Below are 21,596 nucleotides of genomic sequence, written 5' to 3'. Positions count from 1 at the left end.
GAGGAGGAGGTTCGGAAACCGTTACCGATTAAAAGCAAACACACGCACTCTAGACAACACCAGAAGCTTTAATTATTTTCCACCCAGGTCTTATATTTAAGAGCCGTTTTCAATATCCATCTACACCCGACTCGGTCCCACGTACTCTACAACACAAAACGATATGGAATGTTCGATGGTTCCCCCTACAACACAACTCATTTCCGATAATGGCGTCGATAATTTATAGCAAACTACCACCACTAAGAAACTAAGACCGTCGATTGAAGAGACTATATATCACTTTTCCCTACGTACGGGATTCAACACGTACATGGGATGAAGCCCTGAATGAAGACATGTCCTTGCTGGACGATACGAAGCAAGGCATAGTAAATTAAATCACGACTGCCATCATCAAAGCAACTCCCCGATTTTCCCTTCGACTAAACCCAATCCGCGGTGTGTGCTGGACGGTGAGATTGGTGCGGTACTGCTACTCCTCTAGTGACTAAGGAGCAGCAGTTTCGCTTCCAGAGATGGTGGCAAACATGGACAGAGAGCATGGGTAACTTTCATTGAAACAAATTGTGTACATCTCCTCAACCACCATCTTGGATGGAGGGGGTGTCTTGACAGTGCAAAGATGAGTTGATTTTGGCGTATTATCTTTATTACTTTCGCTTTCCACCACCCATCATCCTGTACACTGCAACCAGTTTGCCCATCGTCAAGTGACTTGGGTAAACATACCTGACGGGTGTATGAAGCGACCTGACAGGGGACAATCCACCAGCTCAAGAATCGGCTTCGACTCAATGGATAGGTAAACAAACGGCCAGCTACAAAAACCACAACCGATGGTGTATTCTAATCAGGGGGCAAAGACCATCTTAAGCGCGTTAGCTAGCTCGCTCTCTGGTCGATTCGCCACTGTAAGCAGGGAAAACACTACTTCGCCACGGTTCGCTGGTAAGTGCGAACGTTGATGAGCACAAAATCAACAATCTAAATCCAAAGCCACTCCCAGCCACTCACTGCTGTGCTATTGCGCTTTAATCGAATCGATCGGAAGCAGGAAAATTTCGCTCACGTCGCATTCCAATCGAAAACGTGTCCTACCCTCTCAAGGGGGCGAAAGGGGAGAGGGGGAGGAATGGAAAATGAAGCGCAAAATAAAATGCAAATACGCCACAGGACATTGTTCTTATTAGCATGATTATTTCCAGCACGGTGTTTCAATATCCTTTGTGGCGCACGAAGAGGACAAGGTGTGCGCGAATGGAGATTATTCAAGTGTATTCGAACGTGCACTGATAACGAGACGACAACGATATGAAACTGTTTGATTAGCATGATGATGAGAACGGTGGCGTTGATTATAAATTGTTGCGAGTGCCATACTTCTTTTACTGGGCGCAGAGAAAATTATGTTATAGTAAAAGTACAAAATTGTATTGTAATGGTAAATAACTCGTATTAAGCCAAAGTTCCACTTGACTAGTCGAGAATTAAAGTATGCTTCATATTAGATCCTTAGTTAACATTCATGGAAGCAGCTTAAAAACAACTGTATCTCTAAAAATATTCATCACACAAACAAGAACACCACATGGTGAAAAATGTAAACCACCATCAACAAATCAACACTGAATGCTAACGTTCTCCCATACTCTCGTACACATCCTTTTCGGTTAGTTCCTAATTCCAAACCACAACCAACATACCCGCAACAGTCGTGTTGAAAATTTCGCTCAAATATTCATAACGTTCATGTGGAAAGCATACTACCGCATCGCTGTGGAGAATCAGTTTTCGCCTTAGATATTGCGCCTTTATCGTACATTCCTATACGTTGGTGCTTTGGTAACAGATTTTACATACGCGAGATCAATATCCGCACGGAATATGAAAACAATAAACTTTTTTCAACGCCGTACGAGAGTGAATCGCTCCGGAAACTTTAAATAAAAAAAAATTAAAACAAAAACCACCAATCGTCAAAAGAAACGAAATTTACCGGTCAATCTGGTTCGAAGTATGTCATAAAATTTCGTTGCTGAAGCGATTCGTGAAACGGGTTTCCCATTGGAAGAAGAAGGACAAATCTTCTCCACAGGTATCATAAACCACCCGATTGGTGTGCAGCACTCGTTGATTTGGTGTAATCATTTGCACATCATTGAAATTCGCGACACAGTAGATATCGGAGCCGGGTACGCCGATTGCAACGTGACAGTAGTAAAATTTATAACTCAGACGAATTCTCACGGAATTGGACACGAGAGAAAACATCGAACAACAACGGTGTATGTTTTGCTATAAAATCGAGGCAAGCTTTTTTTGAACGTAATGCTTCTACTCAAACACAACTCAAATGTGAGAGGTTATATGCAAACACAAATTAGCAGGCTAGACTAGAAAGACATTTTTGGTTAAACTAATTCGCCACGAAACGAAACGAAACTGTTCTCAACGGGCGCAAATCTAACGCCACGAAGCATTATTGAAGCGTAAAACAATTAATAATACATTCACAGGGTTCCAGGGGGGCTGTGCTGGAAACGTGATAATAAAATTTGATTTTCCACTAACGAGGCACACCGCCATGAACTGCGCGCGTGTGGTAATGCACGCTAAAGCATCTTCGTTTCCTTCATTAGCTAAAATTCACACAGATTGCATACCTTTCAGGGGCTTACCGGCACTCCATCGGGCAGCACACGCGTTCTTGTACGTACGTGCTTTTTACGCTTTGCATTCCCCATGCATTATGATAGTGCAACACCACAAATTATCGCACTCGAGCAGATCTTGCGAACAATGCACACACACACCACACCAGCACTTTCTATCATTCCTATCCGCAGCGGAACGATGTACGAAAGGATGGAAAATTCCGGAAACGCCTGCATAAAAATTAAATTTATCTATGCATTAGCGGACACACACACACATCTCTCGCCTGTAAAATACAGTGCAAACAAGAAGATGCGCTTTGAAGCGGGTGTTAGACACGCAAGGGAATTCCATTTTATGTCTTACAATATTTCGACGTTTATGAGCGGTTGTCATGCCATTGCCGCCCGGATCCTTTTTCGCCTCGCGACACTGCGGAACTCACATCGCTACGGGATATAGCTAGGCGTGCAAGCAAGAGGGAGGGGGGGGGGGGAGGTAAGAGTAGGATGAATTGTTGGGTTGACGTTATTAAAATGTGATAACAAACTACTTTTACTCTCGACGAGGTACTTCAACCGTTGAATGTTTTAACCAGCGTGTAGCTCTCTGTGGCTGCTCCTTTGTCTTTAGCGCTCATCCTTCCCATCGTAGACAGATAACAAGTCAAAACTTATACTGGGAGAGAAACCTGCCTCCGTCTCCCTTTTTACGACGCCTCTTGTACGGGTTGAAAACCGGTCGAATGCGCTTATACGATGGTACACAAACAATGCTACAGAAACCTCACTTTACCAAGGTGGCGACTGAGGAACGGTCTTCCTGCTGCTGCTAGCACATATACACACACACACCCTGGGAACAAATATCTCACCAGCATAACACCCGCACGCCCGTTCCGGTGACTTGCTCCCTACCATCAGTGTAGGTGAAGCGCACTCGAGAAGTTAGCATCCTTTTGGGAGTGTTTTACCGCTTCACTTTCCAGTTCATTTTCATTATCGCAAACTCAACGGTATGCACGAGGAGACCACACCGCTTCAGCTTCATGTCCCAGCGTCGTTGGTGGTCTCTGTGAGACAAACGTGAACCTGGTTGTCCTTGCGAAAGAGTCCGCACTGTTGAAAGACGCCTCAGTTTTAGCAACAACAACAAGAACGTATGGAAAATAACGAAAAAAAAAGGACGAAACCCAAAAACAAACCAACTACAAAAAAGACACAAATGCAATACACTGAAGGCAGGACTGCTACCCCGATAACCGCAGAAAGCGCACAAGAGGGGCACACGCATTTTGCCCGTACCACAAGCCGTTCTGGAATTTGCCGGTCGTGCGAGTATGAAAGACGGAAGACGAAATGCTGTGGTATTATTTATGAGACTTTTCGCCGGCGTGTTGGAAAAAGGGTTAGCCAGCACTGCCGTCACCGGCGGCGGAAAAAGTTGGTCCTTCGCTACGGTCTACCCATCCATCGGGCGTCTCCTCGTCACTGCTTGGCGTTGATCTTAAGCCGAAGAGGTCGAAGGGTAATGGCACTTTGCCGGAGGTGGAAACTGAATTTCAAATACCACACAACGCGTCAATATACACTCACACATGCTAAGCCCATTCGAAATACCTGTCTTGACACTCAACTCTAACCGGGTGTTTTTCGGTTTGTTGTTGACGTTCACACAAGTCTAGCACGCTCTATGCAAAAAAACAAGGAAACACGGCGTACAATACAAGCGAAGAGGTGGTAAAGTGTGCTTATGAAATTTGACTAGCACGTGAAACCTTCTACTGATCTGAATGGGAAGTTAGATGGATTAGGACATCAGCAGTTGTCGTTAAGGATGTGATTTTTCAAACTCTTTAATTACTTAATGTACTTTACGCACAAAGAACGAACAATATTTTGTACTTCCACCATGAGAACATTTACTCAAGAAAATAAAATAAAAAACTGCAATATTCTATACCAAAAATGAGACGTTTATCCGTCTGTGAAATGGATTATAAAGTAATTTTCCAACTCAACCGAGATGAAACCATGCGTTACACAAAACACTTCTCCCACGTACTTTTCCAACACCGAATGATGGTGGAATAAGAACATGTACCAAATTAAAACACATCTATAATCGAATAAGGGTGATTTTTACCTTCAATGAAAGCCTGTGGAAAAAACTTTAACCTGTTCCTTCTGTAACTCTCCCCTGCCGAGTCTTTAATGTCAACCAACTTCGTGCACGATGCTGCGTGTACACCATCATATCACACTTCGAAGTGATGTGCAAAGTATCCCCCTTTCTCCAGATATGTTATTTTTTTCTGTTCACCCAACCTGTCTTCCATTCCATTACCACCACACCACACCAACTTCAATCGTCTACTTCTGTCAGTAACCCCATAGCCAATACAATATTCTTTCCATTGCTGCGGTATTAACCGTGAGCAACAAAAATGAAAAACAAAACTGCCTTAGGATACATTACTTTCCATAACAAATAGATATGATATGAGACGATGCTTACCGTCGCCGGCAGACAGGACGGGATCGGAAACACGTACCTCAAGGCGGAACACATCCAAGGGAATAGGATGTGTGATCGGGCGCCATAAAGGATCAACAGTCCGATAACGACACCGAGGACGTGAATATACTAAGAAGGACAGGTGTATTGCACCTACACACACGCACCCGCCGTACGGGAAATTCGATGGCAGTAACAAAGATAGCGAGATAGGTGTAGATCTCTCGACACTGGCAGCGAAAGAGAATCAACGACACCAACAGCCAAAACATACTTTTGTCGTCGATGGGGAATTTATCACGACGCGTGCTCAGTGGCAAAATAGCGAAAAACGAAGACTGTGGAACCACATCAAATGATCAAGGAAGAGGATGCGTGTTTTTCTTTTTGTGCCGGTACATGTCTTCATGCCCAATGGGGATGGGTTCGTCCACCAATATCGCACCACCAAGTGTGAACGACATCCAAGAGAGACAATAACTGTTATTAAGTACGGTGGTGTGCTGATGACGATGTTATTGAAAGTAAAGTTTCCTACCGGCACACTACTATATGGGTGAGATCGGTACGAACCGGTAAACCGATGTGGACACCAGGATAAAAATTGCTTTGTTCGTGCGCGATTGCACAGTGTGGACACGGAATGCGCCTGACGTGTAGGCAACACGCACGACAAAACTGAAATGCAGACAATTTGTGAGGATGCGAGCTATGCATACCAAGTTTCTGTTTTACCTGATTGGATGCAGTAGTTGGTCGAGTAAAAATATAAATAAAGAAGCAGAGAATTAAAAGATTTTTTTTAGAACAGCTCTTATCTTCCGATTAAACTGATTTAAACACTGTCTAAAAGGCATTGTATTTCTCATTGTAAGGACGATAAACAAGAGGTTTTTTACGTCTTGCACATAAATCACTTCTACAAAGCTACATCACAAGTACATATTTATCATTACTAAGCAAAATACTGGCCTTGCAGTCAAACTCTACCATACTGCGGTGTCACGTTGTCCCGCGAGTCCGCCGTCTGTCACATCCGGCGACATGTATGTATGACACCGAAACAATCTAATAAACTAAATTCTTATGAGGCGCCGTAATTACAAATGGCATCTGACAAGCAGCGTTTGTTCGCTCACCAATATTCAGTAGTTCCGGGACGGAACAATCTTTCCCGTAACTTTCGGTAAAGAAGAAAAATTCTCCACCATCACCAGCTTCCTCCCATTTTGTCCTTCCCATGTATACTAACGCCACTAACCGCTGAAAAAGCGTCATATCCAGCTGTGGCCCACAAAGGAATATATCCAACGTCTGACTCACGGAGCAATGCGCTCTTTCTCGTTTGTCTGCCAGCTTCCTCTCTTTCTCTCTCGGCCATCGTCCTTGTGTTGCCATATAAAACTCGGCAATGATGAATGACAGAACACCGAACACCTACAGCTTTCGAAACCCAACCCAGACATCGTGCAGACGTTGCTGCATTGGGAAGCGGACTGCTCCAATCCCCTTATCTCCTTCCCATTTTTCCGGCCAATTCTCACCCAAAAAAAAATACCGGAAGAGTGAAACCACCCGCGCACACACATCGAAGAAGAGACAGATTTCCGGGATTTTGTACGCTACTATAACGCTCCTTTTCTCCTTGCCCAACGAAATAAATATTTTCCCATTGCTTATGAGACAAACACAGAGAGAAAGAGAGAGAGAGAGAGAGAGAGAGAGAGAGAGAAAATGAACATTATTCTCTCGATTTTGTTCTCAACTCTCAACGTGCACAAGGATATTGCACAAGATACAATGCGAAACGAGGTCAAAAACCTTCGCCAAATATAACGTTATTAGGAACCGAGCATGGCGCGCAAACGAGTCTTCTTCGTTCCTTGTTCCGGGTCGGTAAATAGTGCCCGCGCGTAGAACCTTCCGTCCCCGAGACGAGGTTCGTGTCTGTGCCCATGCTTGCTGCTACCGCGTCATGTCCAACGTGGGTTCCAACCAACCAACGAGACACATTCCCATCCTGCTTTGGCGTATATATTTTGCTTGCTCTCTTTCACGCCGTGGGTGGCTGGCGGAAAAATCGCATTTGGTAGGAAAACAGCTTGGCGTTGGAAGTGCTACGTGTCGGGGGTTGGCGTTTGTGTGTGTGTGTATGTATGCGCTTTGTGCTTCGTCATCGTCTACCGAAAGCCAGCCAGCCGTTTTTTCTAATGCATTGCACGAGTTGCTGTTGCTTGTTTAGTTTTTTTTTTCGTCTTCAACCAGAAGCTTTTCTGTAACGGTCTTTTTCAATTTTGTTTTTCCCATTTCCGGCTAATACCACACTTCAAATATTCGATTCTATAACCGATTTACCCTTGTGTCTGGGAGAGTACGAAAAGCACACACAAATACCGCTAACAAGAATTGTTTTGTGATAGGTAAATAATGTTTCGGAAAACTTTTGGTTATAATTAAATAAAGAAACTAAATCAAAAAAATATTTAACAAAATTATTTTCACAGAATATACTTGCTAGATGCTAGAAAGATGACATTTTCCAGTGTAGACATAGGAACTTAACCGTATGGAAGTTTGCATTACCTGTAAATGAAAAAAAATATTATCATTAGTTTTCTGTTACACTTTTCAGTTGAATTTATTTAATAAATTTTCAAATCCAAACACATAAAACTTTATTAACACGTTTTTTACACATTTTTGCACATTTTTTACAACATAAATGATCATATTAGCCCTCTTTTCTTCACGCACGGATAAATGTCGTTCGCATTTGCTTGCTTATTGTGCCTTCCTCATTTGAAATTTAAATTCAAACACAAACCATGCTCCAAAGCACAAGAACAAGCTTTTTCTGCCAACGTTTCGCAAAGTCTGCAAAAGAAACTTTACCGTTTCCCCTTCTCCACAGTGCCGCGGCGTCGCTTGAAACAAAAGCTAACCGAATAAGAAAACGGAAATCCATTAAAGTTGTGATTGATTAAATTCATTACGAAGGTCGCGTCCTCTACATCTCAACGATCCGCACACGCACCCACACCACAGCGATAGTCCTTCTCTCAAGAATCGGAGGACAAACAAACGTCAAACCCGCGCCTCGTCAGCACGGAGGGAAAACATCGCCCGCCAAACGTAATTAAACAAAACGTCACCCACACAACAAACCAACCACCCCCGCCCCCCAACTATAGAACAAACTCTCCTCAGCATTTTCCAAACCGGAGAGCCAATGACCACAGGAAGATTGAGCCGTTACAAGCCGGCTGCTGCTGCTGCTGCTGCTGCTAGGTTGTGGAAACAGACCAGCAAAAGCAACAGAATCTTCTTCGTGGAACATCTTAAGCAAGACCGAGAAAGAATGCTTTGGGAACTTTCCACCGCGCTTGAGATGTTAACGTTATCGCTTAATCCGCCCCACCGAAAAACGCGAATGAAAAGCTTCTTCTCGTGGTCAATCGCTGCAGCCACAGAGTACAAACCCCGAAGAGGAACCACGGTATTAAAATTCACGCGGGCTCTGACATTGACATTGCCACCTTGCGTAACTTGATAGGCCGCCGGAGACGACGATGAAAACCCACCCACCCAACTCCCATTGAATGGTGCTGCTGATGGTGGTGTTGCGGTGATGACTTTTCTGTGGCTTTTCTACAAAAAAAAAGCGCCGGCTGCAGAGAATAACACCGGCTTATCGTGGAGCCACATCATCCATCTGCCGCAAAATTGTGGCCGCGGTTGTTGGGCGAGCCCAGGAGCAGAGCGCTGCATACTGGTTGACTGAAAGGCGACGCGACTCGAAAGAAAAACAGCTGTTTTGTTTACTTTTCATTAAAACCGATTTTCGCGAAGCAGCATTTCAATCGTGATGAGAGAATGCGACAAGCGAAACAAACGGCTCGTGTGCCCAGACACGGGTACAGACATGAGGCGTCAGCTACTTGCTTAAAAATTTCCTGTGGGAGGTGAAAATTGTTTGCATTTCCACTCCAATTGTTTCAAGGTGGAACAGAAAGTTAATGTTGTATTCAAAGGTCGGAAAAAGTAGCTCAATCTCATCTACATAAAAAATTTAATACTACTTTATTGGCATAAATATTATAATTGTTTACCATACAGGAATTACAGGAAGCATTAATATTTGAAATGCATAAAATAATAAAATTATTATTTGAAATAATTATATTATTTTGTTTTGTTTTTGTTTAAGTATTACGGCTCTAGGAAATGTTGTAGTTATTCAATGATTTATTAACTGTTTATAACAACTTGAATAGCAATTATGAATTCAAAAAACTTTGTTTAAACACACCAGTCAAAATCTTATACGTGCACCAACAAGGTCCGATTGGGGTAGAGATCGTGGATCCTGTCTGGTGGTCGAATGACAAAGTCTTCACTAGGCAGATCCGAGGTTCGAATCCCAGCCGGTACAATCCCCCACAGTGAAGACGTAAAGACTGACTATCCACAAGTTTCAACAAGTGTAAAAAGCCATTCGATAGCCAGGCGTGAAATTGTAGGTCAGTAAAGCCAAATAAATGAGACATACCTCCATATTCCCACAGAACCAACGCCACGAAGAAATACACCAGTTTCAATTAAAAGTTATAAATTTTTATTTCATTCACCAACTTTTACACTCATTCGGGCCGTCATTAGCGCAATCCGGCATTGATTGCCTTCCTTTCCTTGTGAGGTGGGTGGACGAGGTGGTAAGGTTATGTTTAATGAACTTCGAACTATGGCCAATTTGCAATTCCCTGAGGTTAAGGACTGTATTGATCGTTGGGAAAACATTGTCCCTAGCAGGAGAAACCAGGCGCTTTCGTTTCACCCGCTTTCTTTATTCAAATTTCTGCTTGTGACAAAAAGTAATACCATTGCCCAAATTAACGAACCTTGTGCGATCAGCCGATGATGAGGTGTGCAAAGGAAAAATGAAACCGACAACAGAGGGGAAAAAATTAAGCTAGCAAAAGACTCCTGGCTGGCTGGCTGGCCCGTTATCTGGTAAGAAAACTTTTTTCCACGTAATGCACTGGAGCGAAGATTCGGAAGGTTAGGCAAGGTTGGTACCGCCAACGTTAAACGGATTTGCTTAATCAAGTATTAATGAGCTGTAAAATATGTTTCTGATAAATGCACTGCAGCACCGAAAGAGCTGAGAAGCGCCCACAGGCTAATTCGAAAAAGAATCAAAAAGCGCCGAACAAAATTTTCATGTCGTGTAGATTTCAATACCGAAAAGCACTGAAACTTGGTGTTGATTAGGTGATATCAATTTTTATGTAGCGCATAAAATTTGCTGGCTCATTTCCCGCCAACCAGCTTATTTAACAAATGTTTTTTTCCTAAACCTGGAAATATCTTGAGCCGAAAATTCGACTAAAGAACATTTGCTGCAAACAAACCCCCATCGATAGCTCCCAGTTGAGCCAATTTATCACATCCATGTTTTCCTACTTCTTTCAGCAACAAAATTAGCCGTTGCATGGAATCGTTTCAGCGAAACGCTTTGCTCTCTCTTGCACTAATGATGATATAATTTCTAAAACATTAACCTCCACCAGAGGCATTTCCTTTCCATCAGGCACGTTATCCACATGACTACGATGGAGAAGAAGCACAAAGTGTTGAAAAAATGTGATTAAGGTGTCTGGCTACCCTAATACCATCATCACACCCAACTCCCGAGCAATCGCTCTCCACCGGTGGATTCCTTTCTTTGGATTGCATTTTTAGGAGGTTTTTGACGCTTCCTACTACGTCTAGAAAACCACAAATGGGATATGCAGAGGACATACTTGTTTAGGAAGTTATTTGCAACAAACGCGTCCTTCCACTTCGGGCCATTGTTCGATCACTCGACCTCTCATAAAAATGATGCTACATACGCGCCATTTTTAGTAAAAATAGCCTAGCGCTACATGAATAAAGCCAAGCTGAAACGAGGAAAGGATTTAAGAGCTAAGGGTCATCTCCTAAGCCTTTCGCCTCGTGTACATACGAGAACCGGGTGCTTGTCATTAATAAATCCTTTATCATATTTTCCTTTAGGGCCGTGCAAGCGGGAGGAACGCTTTCAACTTTTCAAACTTTCATAGCGATACCTTGTGGCTGTCCGGCACACACAAACACATACACACAGTATCGCTTTTGTTGCGTGGGGAAAAAAGGATTTTTTGCTAGTCGCACAAGAAACAGACACCCTTTTTTGGTTGCGCTAATCCAGGACCAGGGGAGGCTGATCGTTAATGGTGGGAAAAGGGATGGAAGGGTACCACTCGTTGCCATCTTTCGAAAGACGATCTCATTTAGACTGTAATCACGAAAGTATAAATCACCGATTCGAGCACACCCTGTGGTACCAACCACCCTCTCCCGGACCCATTTATTCCACACTACCACTGGTCGACGACTTTGGGTATGCTTCGTTTTTCCGGAACGATGGAAAAAAAAGTGGCGGAAAATAGGTGTCTGTGTGTGCCCGGAACCTGAAACTGAAACCGAAATTTGCCATTGCCAGCTGTGCGCGGTCCTGACGATGCCGGGGCAATAAATTTTCAACACCCCATTAATCCTTCGGAATGGAATTGGAGAGTGCTGGGTGGCCCAGCGGCATCAGGCGTACACGGCTGAGAGTGTGTTTTGAATGTGTGTGTGTGTGTGTTTTTGGGGTGTATCTCTTATTCAGACCAAACATTCCACTAAATTCTTTGGTCTGCTTCAGAAACAGCGCGGCAGCGGAAGGTAGGAAACAGCGACACCACACACAGCAGGACCTACGGCAACGGATGGAAAACTCCAGGCAAACGATCATTAACCGACCCCCCGGTAACTCACACACCGGTCAATACAAATCCAGGCGTGCCCCATCATCTCGTGTAAGTGTTGTTGCCCAATTCACCATCATAAAGCTTTCATCTGCCCGCTTCAGCTCTCTTTCTGACAGCTGTAATGATCGCTAGGAAGGATAGCGTAAGGCTCCGGTCCAACCCGAACCAGACACAGTCTGTCGAAGGTTGCAGGAATTGACATGATATGGCATTTTTCCGAACGTGAACGCTCAAGGTAAATGACCCTCGGGGTTTGCTTCGATTCAATTAAGACGACGCTATGGAATTGTGTGTGTGGAGCACTAATAAAAAATTGGTGCAACAATATTCATATAATAAAAATTGCACACAGAAAACAACATATTACTTTCCACAAACATTCCAACAACAAAACCAATCAAATAAGGAAATCAATTAGCTATGAATAAATTGTTTTCAGTCGTTTCCCAAAACGAATGGCGGATAATATCGTCATTCCAGTGCCTTATTTCACACTTTCCCACCTGAATACGCCAGAGAGTGTCAGTATCAACATACAACAAAGTAGAGGATAAACACAAAAGCAAACAAAACACTGCACCACACCTCAAGAAGAAGCAAAGTTCGAGAATTAGCGTCCATTAACAGCTTCCCGTAATGGCGTGGTCGTAACAATTGACTTGATGTAATTGTCATCCATTTCGTCATGGACACTAAAAACAATTGGGAATGCTTTTAGCCACCAAATGACACATATTATACCGCTCGCGCTCGATGACCTGTGAGAAACCTCAGGCGCTGGGACGAGCGATTTAATTATCCATCTGGAGCGTTGCGCCCCTGTGCCTTATAAAGCCAACAGTTGCTGCAGTCTCGAAGGTGGTGGGGTTTTCTTTTTGCTTCCCGCCTGCAGATAGTGAAAATTCTACCGCTAGCAAGAACGAACGAATCGCATCGAAATTTTGAACAATTTCCTAATTTTATGACCTTCAGACGGCGCGTAAAGTGATTGCCAACAAAATGGGACAGGTGAAACGAAATGCACGACGATGAAACGAAAATGGTAATCGCCTGTTTTACTGCATTCATTGGCTCACAATGTTTTCCACCTGCGCTAATCCATAGCAAAATTTTACATTACCTCACTGAGAGCTATTTCGGTCAATTGCATTCAAAAGAGCACTGGACGTTCTTTGTCTAAAAGTGCACGAAGTTGAGAGCATAATTGAATTTATTCAACCGGAACTAACGATCGAAAGGAAGGAGGGAGATTTAACATTCTGCAGCACAGCAGCTGTAGTAGCAACATCGACCATGGTTAATAGTTATTTTAATAGTGTACGGAAAACCTTCGCGTTGGTGGCATCAACACAATTGACTGGTGAAAAACTAGCAGAAGATGATTTCATTAAAACCTGCATCAGCTTAATCTCACTAGAAAGTACCTCCACCTCCAGCAGAAGGTGCAAAAACCCAATCCACTTAGTAAAGGATACACATCAACCAGTGACTATGGGAATGTAAAGAACGGTCCTTCCATCTACTTCTTTCCGTGTATGTTTATTGAGCCAAATTGCAGACATTTTAAAATAAAGCAGAGAGTGAAAAAAGGGAACACAACAGACGGGAACACTTCTCTCCCGGGGTCGTGAAAAAGCGATATTCGTGAAAACCCATCAAGAATATATTTCACCCGGTTGTGGGCCGGTTGGCACAAGGTTGTTAGCATTTACTGTAAAAACCACCACCTCCAGACTCAGACTCTCTTAGAATGGGTTTGAATATTAAATTTCACAATATGACGCCCGGTAACATTCTCCGCACCTTCGCGCCTCAATTACCGGGGTGGGTTAGGGATAAGGGTGTGTGGTGGAGAGGAACACATTATTGCTATTATTATTGGCTAGAAGATACAAAGAAGGAAGCGACGACCCGATAGCGTAGTACAAAAAGCACAAGCTGCCGGCAGGCACACTGAGCAGCAGATTATCCTGTCCAGACACCGGCATGGAGTCGAACGATGGGTTGATGGTGTCATCAAGTTTAATTCCTCCCGCAGGCCAGAGAGAAGGTCCAAGAGGAGCCATACGGTGATGTGGCTTCACAACACTAAATATGATTCACCGGCCACCCACACACACATACACACACCAGAGAATGGCATTGCTCATTCATCAAGACGAAAATCAATAGTACAATCCAAAAGGTCTTCCGATAAGAATCGTGTTTTGAGTTTTAGTAATTCATTTAAGAATTGACGACTATCTACAGACATTAACTTTTTTATATTTTGCAAAAAGAAAATCATGCATTATTCCGAGCATCTTGCAAAAATTGATATTCCCATCCAGCGTTATTACTCACTCCCAATAACATCAATATCTGCAGGCGCACTTAAACAGCATTAATACCAACGTCAACAACCCCCGCATTGTAACGCAGACACCGTGTAGATTTAATTAATTGATATGAAAATTGATTTCTATCGCATGATACCGATACACTTCAATCGCTGACATAATTCTCATTCTCACAAACCATTTCCTGTCAATACCATTTTTCTAAGCTCGATATAGCAAACACACAGAACGGAAAGACTCCTTCTTCACGGTTCCGCATCCGGATTTGGGCAGGATAAAAATCAGTAACCTTTTGACATGTTCCAACCCCTATAAGTCCACTAAGCCACAGCACACAACGGAAACCACACACCAACTTCATCACGCAGTTGCAAAGGACCGCAGAAAAAATGGACCTGATGTACGTATTTCCGCCTTTTGCACATATTAGCGTGCCTTTTTGTGTGTTCCAAAAAAAAAATAAAGGGAACAGGATTACACGTCAGGAGAAGGCACGCGACATTCGGCACATACGATGACAAATCCGATCGTACGAATACAATAGCGCCTGAATGATTGACAGTTGGTCGCTTCCTTTCCGGTATTCGATTATCGATGCGCTTGTCATTCAATCATCATCGTCGGCATCATGTGACGAGTGACCATTTTGACTTCGACTGGGGTATTTTGGGTAATTTGAGAAAAGTACCACCTTCTTCATAGCAATACCGGGCCACGCCGTCTTTGTCGGAATAAAAAAAAACATCATCTTTATCTGTGATACACAAAAATTGGACAATATTCCTGACGTTCTTCACTATAGAACATGAAACTGGAAGGATTTAATCATATCCCAATTAAATTTAAAATATTTATTTCTTCAAGACACTAAACACAATGTACTGCACCAGTATTGATCAGGTTTATCCATAAAAAATGCCAAACCAACGGAATCGAATCGAAGCGGGAAACGCGTTTCAAACAAACTAACTTTATAGCGAGTTTTACGTCTTCATATCTTTCTACTCAGCTTCGACCGATCGCACCAATCCATCCAAAGACACTCTGACGCCACGAAGTGTGGCGACCAATCGTCAGACGCCCGCGGAGACAGAATCATAAAGCTAACGCAAAATCGACCGAAAAAAAAAAGATGAGCCAGCTGAGGCTCCGCGTCGAGACTGCAAATGAATCGGAGAGCAGTGAATCAACAACTCCACGCTGATGTTGTTATTACAATTGCAAGAGACCCATCTCCCGACGTTGACTTTTTCCAATTCTTCACCTGAAGACGAATCCAATTTAGTCCTTCGAAGATGAGGACAACGCTATCAAACCAATAAAAATCAAACCCCCTTCGCGCTCAAACAGCAAGCATAAATTTAAGCACGGTGGTACCTGTCCATCCAAAACCTCACACACTTATAGCCTTCTTTCCACACGGTGTCTTCACATTCGGGAAACATGCTGACAGTATAAAACATGCTTGATCCGGAAGGGTGAACGCAACTGCCAGAACTTATTCAAGCATTGGAATCGAAATGTGGATGATGTATTTTGGGTTGACAAATTGGAAGCGAACAAAACAAAAACCCCGTCACAAAACCGTCATTCGGCATCAACAGACGAGCCGAGGGCAATGCACTATTACTGCATCAAACGAAGAAAAAATAGATGTTGTTTGGCGAATATGTATCACTGTTTTCTTTTGTTACATAAAAATAAAACATCTTTAGAGTCCCGAGAGAGCACAGCGGCGATAAATGAAATTGATGCTGCTGTTTTTCTGTAGTTCCATCATATAAACTATTTTGAACTGAATTGGTTACCAAAAGTTGGAGTCAGCTTAACGTCAATTATTAACAGCAAAACAACAAAAAATTTTTTTTTTGAAACATTTTTCTAATTTTCTTCCACGTTTTCTTCCAACATCTTTTTCTCCAACTTACAAATAGTATATTTAAAAAGAAATAGATTTTATGACCCTCTAATGAAAGGGCAAATGCAAACGACCACAAAAGCTCGTTAAGTGGCGTTTTTTCCTCCATTCGCGCTGTCAATGTGACCGTCGCTTTCCAGAGCAATTATCACCAGCCATCGGAATGTGAAGAATATTTAGCCTTGATCTTCAATCTGAAGCCCATTAACGAGATACGTAGAGCTCATGCGGATTACGCTGAATGTGTTTTGTGGCCGAAACTATAACATCAACCATCTGCACCATATTACCAAAAAGCTCCGGAAAAAAAGGGAAAAGGATCTGCTACTTTCCTTTTCAATTGCTTTGATTGTCGCCGTTTAAGCATGGACATCAAGTGAGTGTACGCTTGCTCAAAGATGCTGATGTTACTGCGCTCATGGCAATCAATTTTGCTAACGACCTCACAAGCTAGCGTGGCGAGCTGTTTGCTTCGTTAGTTCGCCGCGGCTTAGAAGACGTTTTGTCTACATACACAAACATCTCGACAACCGTTTAATACACAATAGCCACCGTCTTCGTCTTGTGTGGCGACTTCTTCTGAGATCTGTCTAAGGCGAAAGAGTAATAGAGCCCAAAACATTAACATGTTATCAGCTGTTGGGCATGATAATCACTCTCTCGATTCTTCACTTTTTACAGAGCACGTACGAAAAGGCGCCCGTGTATGGGCATAAGAGCATGTATAAGGGCGAATTCCATACTGGCTTACGATAAATTCTCACCTCGCAATGCACAACGAACCCTACACACCAGGACTAGTATTCATCTTCGCCTTTGCTGCAAACATTGCCACACGTTGCAAGTGACTGCTGATAAAAGCTTCTCGAGGAAGTTCTTTTTGTTTGTGTGCTGCAAAAACAGCTCTCACACACATATCAAATCCTTCACACAAATAGGAAAAAAAAGGTACCAAACACCAAACGAAAAACGGTACCATTTTCTTCCCATTCATCCGCGAATGGAAAGGAAAATGCTTACATACTAAGCTTACGGAATCTCTCATTCCTAGCCTGGGCGACTACGGCTAAAAGGTTGTCGTTGAGGCGAAAGTAACACGAAAGTCTTCCGTACTTCACGAAACCAGAAACAGGGCAAAGTAGAACGCTCTTGGCATAGGCCTACAATAATCTGCCCTTGCTGGCAACGTCGCTCACAACGTTTTCCCACCACCACGCGTCTGGCTGGGGGCTTTCCCCAGTTTTCCTTTCGCTGGCCTTGAATGAGAAAAGCCGCCTGCTGTCTCGTGCCAACTCAGACAGCTCCAACACCCGCCCGTCTGCTAACCTCTGCGTAACCCCCGCGCGCGCCCTATCGCAATCGAACGAACACGAAGCTCGTCGGAAAAGCGCCGCAAGAACGCGACGCACACCCGAAGTCTATTTTCTCTCCGGCACAGTTTTTCAGTCGTAGTACTCTCGCTCTCTTCCCGAGCAGAGTCCGCGGTCAAGCCGACGACGTAAAAAGGCCTACCTAATAAAATGATGACGGTCGTACACTTGGTTTTGTTGTCTTGAAAAGCCCACACTACAAACAGTGACATGTTTTACCACGGCTTTTTTACGATCGATAATATTAAAGAGGTACAAAGGAGGGACATGTGAGCGTTTAATGTTCACACGAATGCGACGCGAGAGCGCGCTTGTGAGAACGGTGTTCATTTGTACGTAATTTAACCACTCAAAATGGTAGATTTCAAGTACATATTTGATTAACAGAGCTGGCCATCGCATTAAACGCTGCTCCAGAGCATGTGCGAACGGGACTGGAATTGAAATTAATTATCCAATCATTTCACACCGGGGGGACTTATGAAATTTGTTTAACTTCATCAACGCGCCTGAATCTGTTTCTTGTTCATGTCATTTTAAGCCTTTTTGTGGCTGCAACAGGATTGGAGAACAAACTTTCGCAATACTCCTCGCGTGTGTGCCAGCACAACCCATCATCATCCTGCCGGCTTTCGTATTTCCACACAACACACTGGCGTTGCTTCCCTCCCCAGATGTGTGTGTGCATGCCATGAATAATTAATAAATTCCCTGATTTCATGCTTTTTCGTTGGTGCAGCTACATGGGACACGAGAACATTGTACCAACATATGCTTTGGTGAACGATTTAAATCGCCGAGAATCCCTTTTTTCGTACTGGAGGCAGTAAAGTGTACAATTTATCGACGACCAACTACAACGAATGTTTGCCCTGCTGATTCAATAGAAGAGTAAGGAGAGTTCTTTCTGTGGTGGGTGCAACATTTCCATCTTATTCATCACATACACGGTACACACATACAATCACAAATTTGGTACACAAATCGTGAATAATTCAAGCATCGTCCTGGTCGCTCCTGGCCTCAAAAGCAACAACCTGTTGATGGCAAATATTGAGTTCAACAACTTCGTACATTGTACCTCACCAAGTGCACTGACTTGGTCCTCTGCTGGATAATACATCTATCGACTCAAATTAATTTTTCTCAAATATAATGTTTTTGGCACAATTACACAAACAAACTCTGTTGTGTTCCGTTTCCTGAACTTCAAATAAATAATTCTGAAATAAGACTATTTTTAAATCCTTCTTCCACTCCCAAACGCCAATGATTAACTCCAACTGGAAAAAAATTCAACGGAAGCAACGTCGTGTACAAGGGAATACACATCACTCTAATGGATTTGCATATTTTATCATTGATCCCGACCGGCTTCGTTTCCGACGAACAGACTCACGAAACGACACACAATCTTATCCCATTTCGTATTCCAGGATCACTCATCCTTTTTCGAATTTGCTCTAGACAGGATCAACCTCAGACGAACCGCCTCCGTGTTTAGAGCTTCTTTTTCACTTTTTTGAGATGAATTCTCACGCTTTCCCTGCTTCAACCTGGGCAACAGACCCTTCCCACTTCTTCATCTTTTATCCACATCACGCCACGAGAGATTCATTGCGTTACGCGAATGGCATTAGGCTAAACGCATAACTCCGAATGGACATTTAAATTCCGAAATGTTGCCTTGACTTCTTTGGGGGGGGGTCAAAGAATCTAATGTCACTGACACGCCACCACTAACTTCCTTCACGGCCACCATGCCGGCCAGCGGGAGGACTGTCCTTTTCAACGAATAATGTTTGTTCACGGCGTACCTTCAAACGTACTTTTAAAGGGTCGCTCTCTTCTACGTGTGCTTTGGGGATGGTGAATAATTCAACCCCAAATTATTCCGCTATCAGTGCGTCGACCGAAAAGGGAAAACATGCTCTCGGCGGATATCAGCACACTCATCTGGAGCGGTTAACGGAAATGAATTTGCTTCTCCACTTCTTCAGATCTTTGGTTTCCAATTCTTTTTGTCGTCTGTGTAAAAATGTTTCACACGCATACCTTCCGTGGGTAGATGCCATTTAATTCTAGCAAAGAATTGAGCTAAGAAGAAGCCAAAAAATACTGCCAATCCAGGAACGTGGAAGAACATTACACGAGACAAAACACATTGTCAATGTAATAAACAAATGCGTCAGAAAACTTCTCCACTGAACTACGCCGCAGACGATTTTCCAAGATTGACATGTTCTAAGTCCAATCTTCGAGACCCCTCGTGTCTTCTACTTTACATTTTGCGCCCCTTTAAAAATAACCACAGATGTATTTATGCAATTCAAATGAGAGGTTCGCTGGAATTTACTGTCGGACGTACGTCGACCGATGCGTAGCGTAACACTTTAGGCCAAAACCCGACGTAACGATGGGTGGAGATGGTATCGGCGGCGTCCAGGAGACGAGCTGCTACCGGACAGATTGAGGCCGCCGAATTGAAATTCGCTCACCTTGGCCGCCGGAGACGGTGGAATGACCGCTCGCGCGAGTGCTCTTGGGCGCAAAACCGTGCACCGTACAGCCATCATCACAAACAGACCACACAATTTGTGTGTGCAAATTATGCACATGACGACAATATGCAATGCAGCACCACAAAGTATGTCAACTTAGGCTGTGTGCCCTTCTCGTTGTTGTGTAAAGATTGTCATTAGCTGTCAGAGCTTTTTTTTATCATCGGTCACTTATGATGGAGCGCGTACCAACGCGCGGGCAAAGATCTGTCAAAACACAAAGCATCACTGACGCAATATTATGTTCGAGGGGTGTGTTTCTACTGCAACGAAACAGGCAGAAGATGTCATGAGTCATAACAGAAGCTTCGCTCGGTGCACAACAGAGGCACACACGATTATTTAACTTTCGCTTTCCAGAGACCTCTCGGTTTCTTATCAGACACAGAGTGGCCTCTTCTCCCATGCACCGTAACGCATTGAAGAGCAACTGCAAAAACAACATAACAACATACAATTGAGTCTAGCAGTGCCATAGAGAACTGCCATGTGCATTGCCAAGGAATAAAACTCCCCTTTCAACGCCGGTTCAGCTAGGTTATCGCGGTGTCAAGAGTCTCCTCTCTTCATACGATTATGCAGCACCCCACCCCATCGAATCCTGCCAAAAAAATATCGAACATTTTTGTCAGCCAGTTAACAACACGGTTACGCTTCAAAGAACACACACACAAACTGCACGTAAAGTTTGATAAGAAAACAGACCAACCGAAATTTTTGTTTCCCAACTTTTGATTGCAAACTGGAGCAAGTGCAAGGCCCGTAAAAGGTAGAAACAATCGTTAGCAGTTCAGAAAGTTCAACACCTGATTAGATTATGAGCTGCTTCGATGATCTTGAGCAAATCTCGACAACCATGGGCTCATGTATGTAAAATTAGCAAATCACAAATGAGGCCACACGATTTACAGACACCGGTCACACGTTTCGTGCTGTCAAACGTCATTCTGATTCCGTATACTTAATTATACCACATCTCCTCTTTCTTAGCTCGCTACTGTTCTGCGCATTCCTTCCGCCAGGCCCTTTCAGCCATTAGTACTTTACATGCTGTCAGTCTAGTTGTTTCCACCGCACCTGCTTGACCCCTATGTGTTTGGGTATATGGCAAGCTCCTTTTATTCCAGCTTAGCAGCCCACGAAACCCGAAACACTGCTGCTGCACCGTGAGACAAATCGTGCTCACAGAGATTGCATATCGAATGAGATAATAATTTAATCCAACTCTTCAACAACCGATACGTACAGAGGTTCCAATATGTCCGCCATTTCAAATCGTTGCTGTCCCGTGGAAAGAGCGCAGCCCAAAGCGTGGCGTTATTTACCAACTCGGTAAACAAATGTCCACCAACAAGCTATGCCTCCACAGGAGACACCCTTTTAATGCTGCTTATGCA

General features: G+C 43.5%; 2 protein-coding genes across 4 annotated transcripts in view; both read right to left on the bottom strand.

Moving 5' to 3' along the window:
- Positions 1–21,596, bottom strand: part of LOC126559185 (signal peptidase complex catalytic subunit SEC11A) — a 368,048-nt gene that overhangs the window by 150,349 nt on the left and 196,103 nt on the right. The gene's annotated exons all lie outside the window — the stretch shown is intronic.
- The window catches only part of LOC126559779 (headcase protein), an 86,846-nt gene that overhangs the window by 10,419 nt on the left and 54,831 nt on the right, over positions 1–21,596 (bottom strand). The gene's annotated exons all lie outside the window — the stretch shown is intronic.

Source organism: Anopheles maculipalpis, chromosome 2RL, assembly GCF_943734695.1.
Source record: "Anopheles maculipalpis chromosome 2RL, idAnoMacuDA_375_x, whole genome shotgun sequence".
NCBI classification, from domain to species: Eukaryota; Metazoa; Arthropoda; class Insecta; order Diptera; family Culicidae; genus Anopheles; species Anopheles maculipalpis.
Note: the sequence above shows the minus strand (reverse complement) of the source record. Positions and strands in the feature narration are given on the sequence as shown.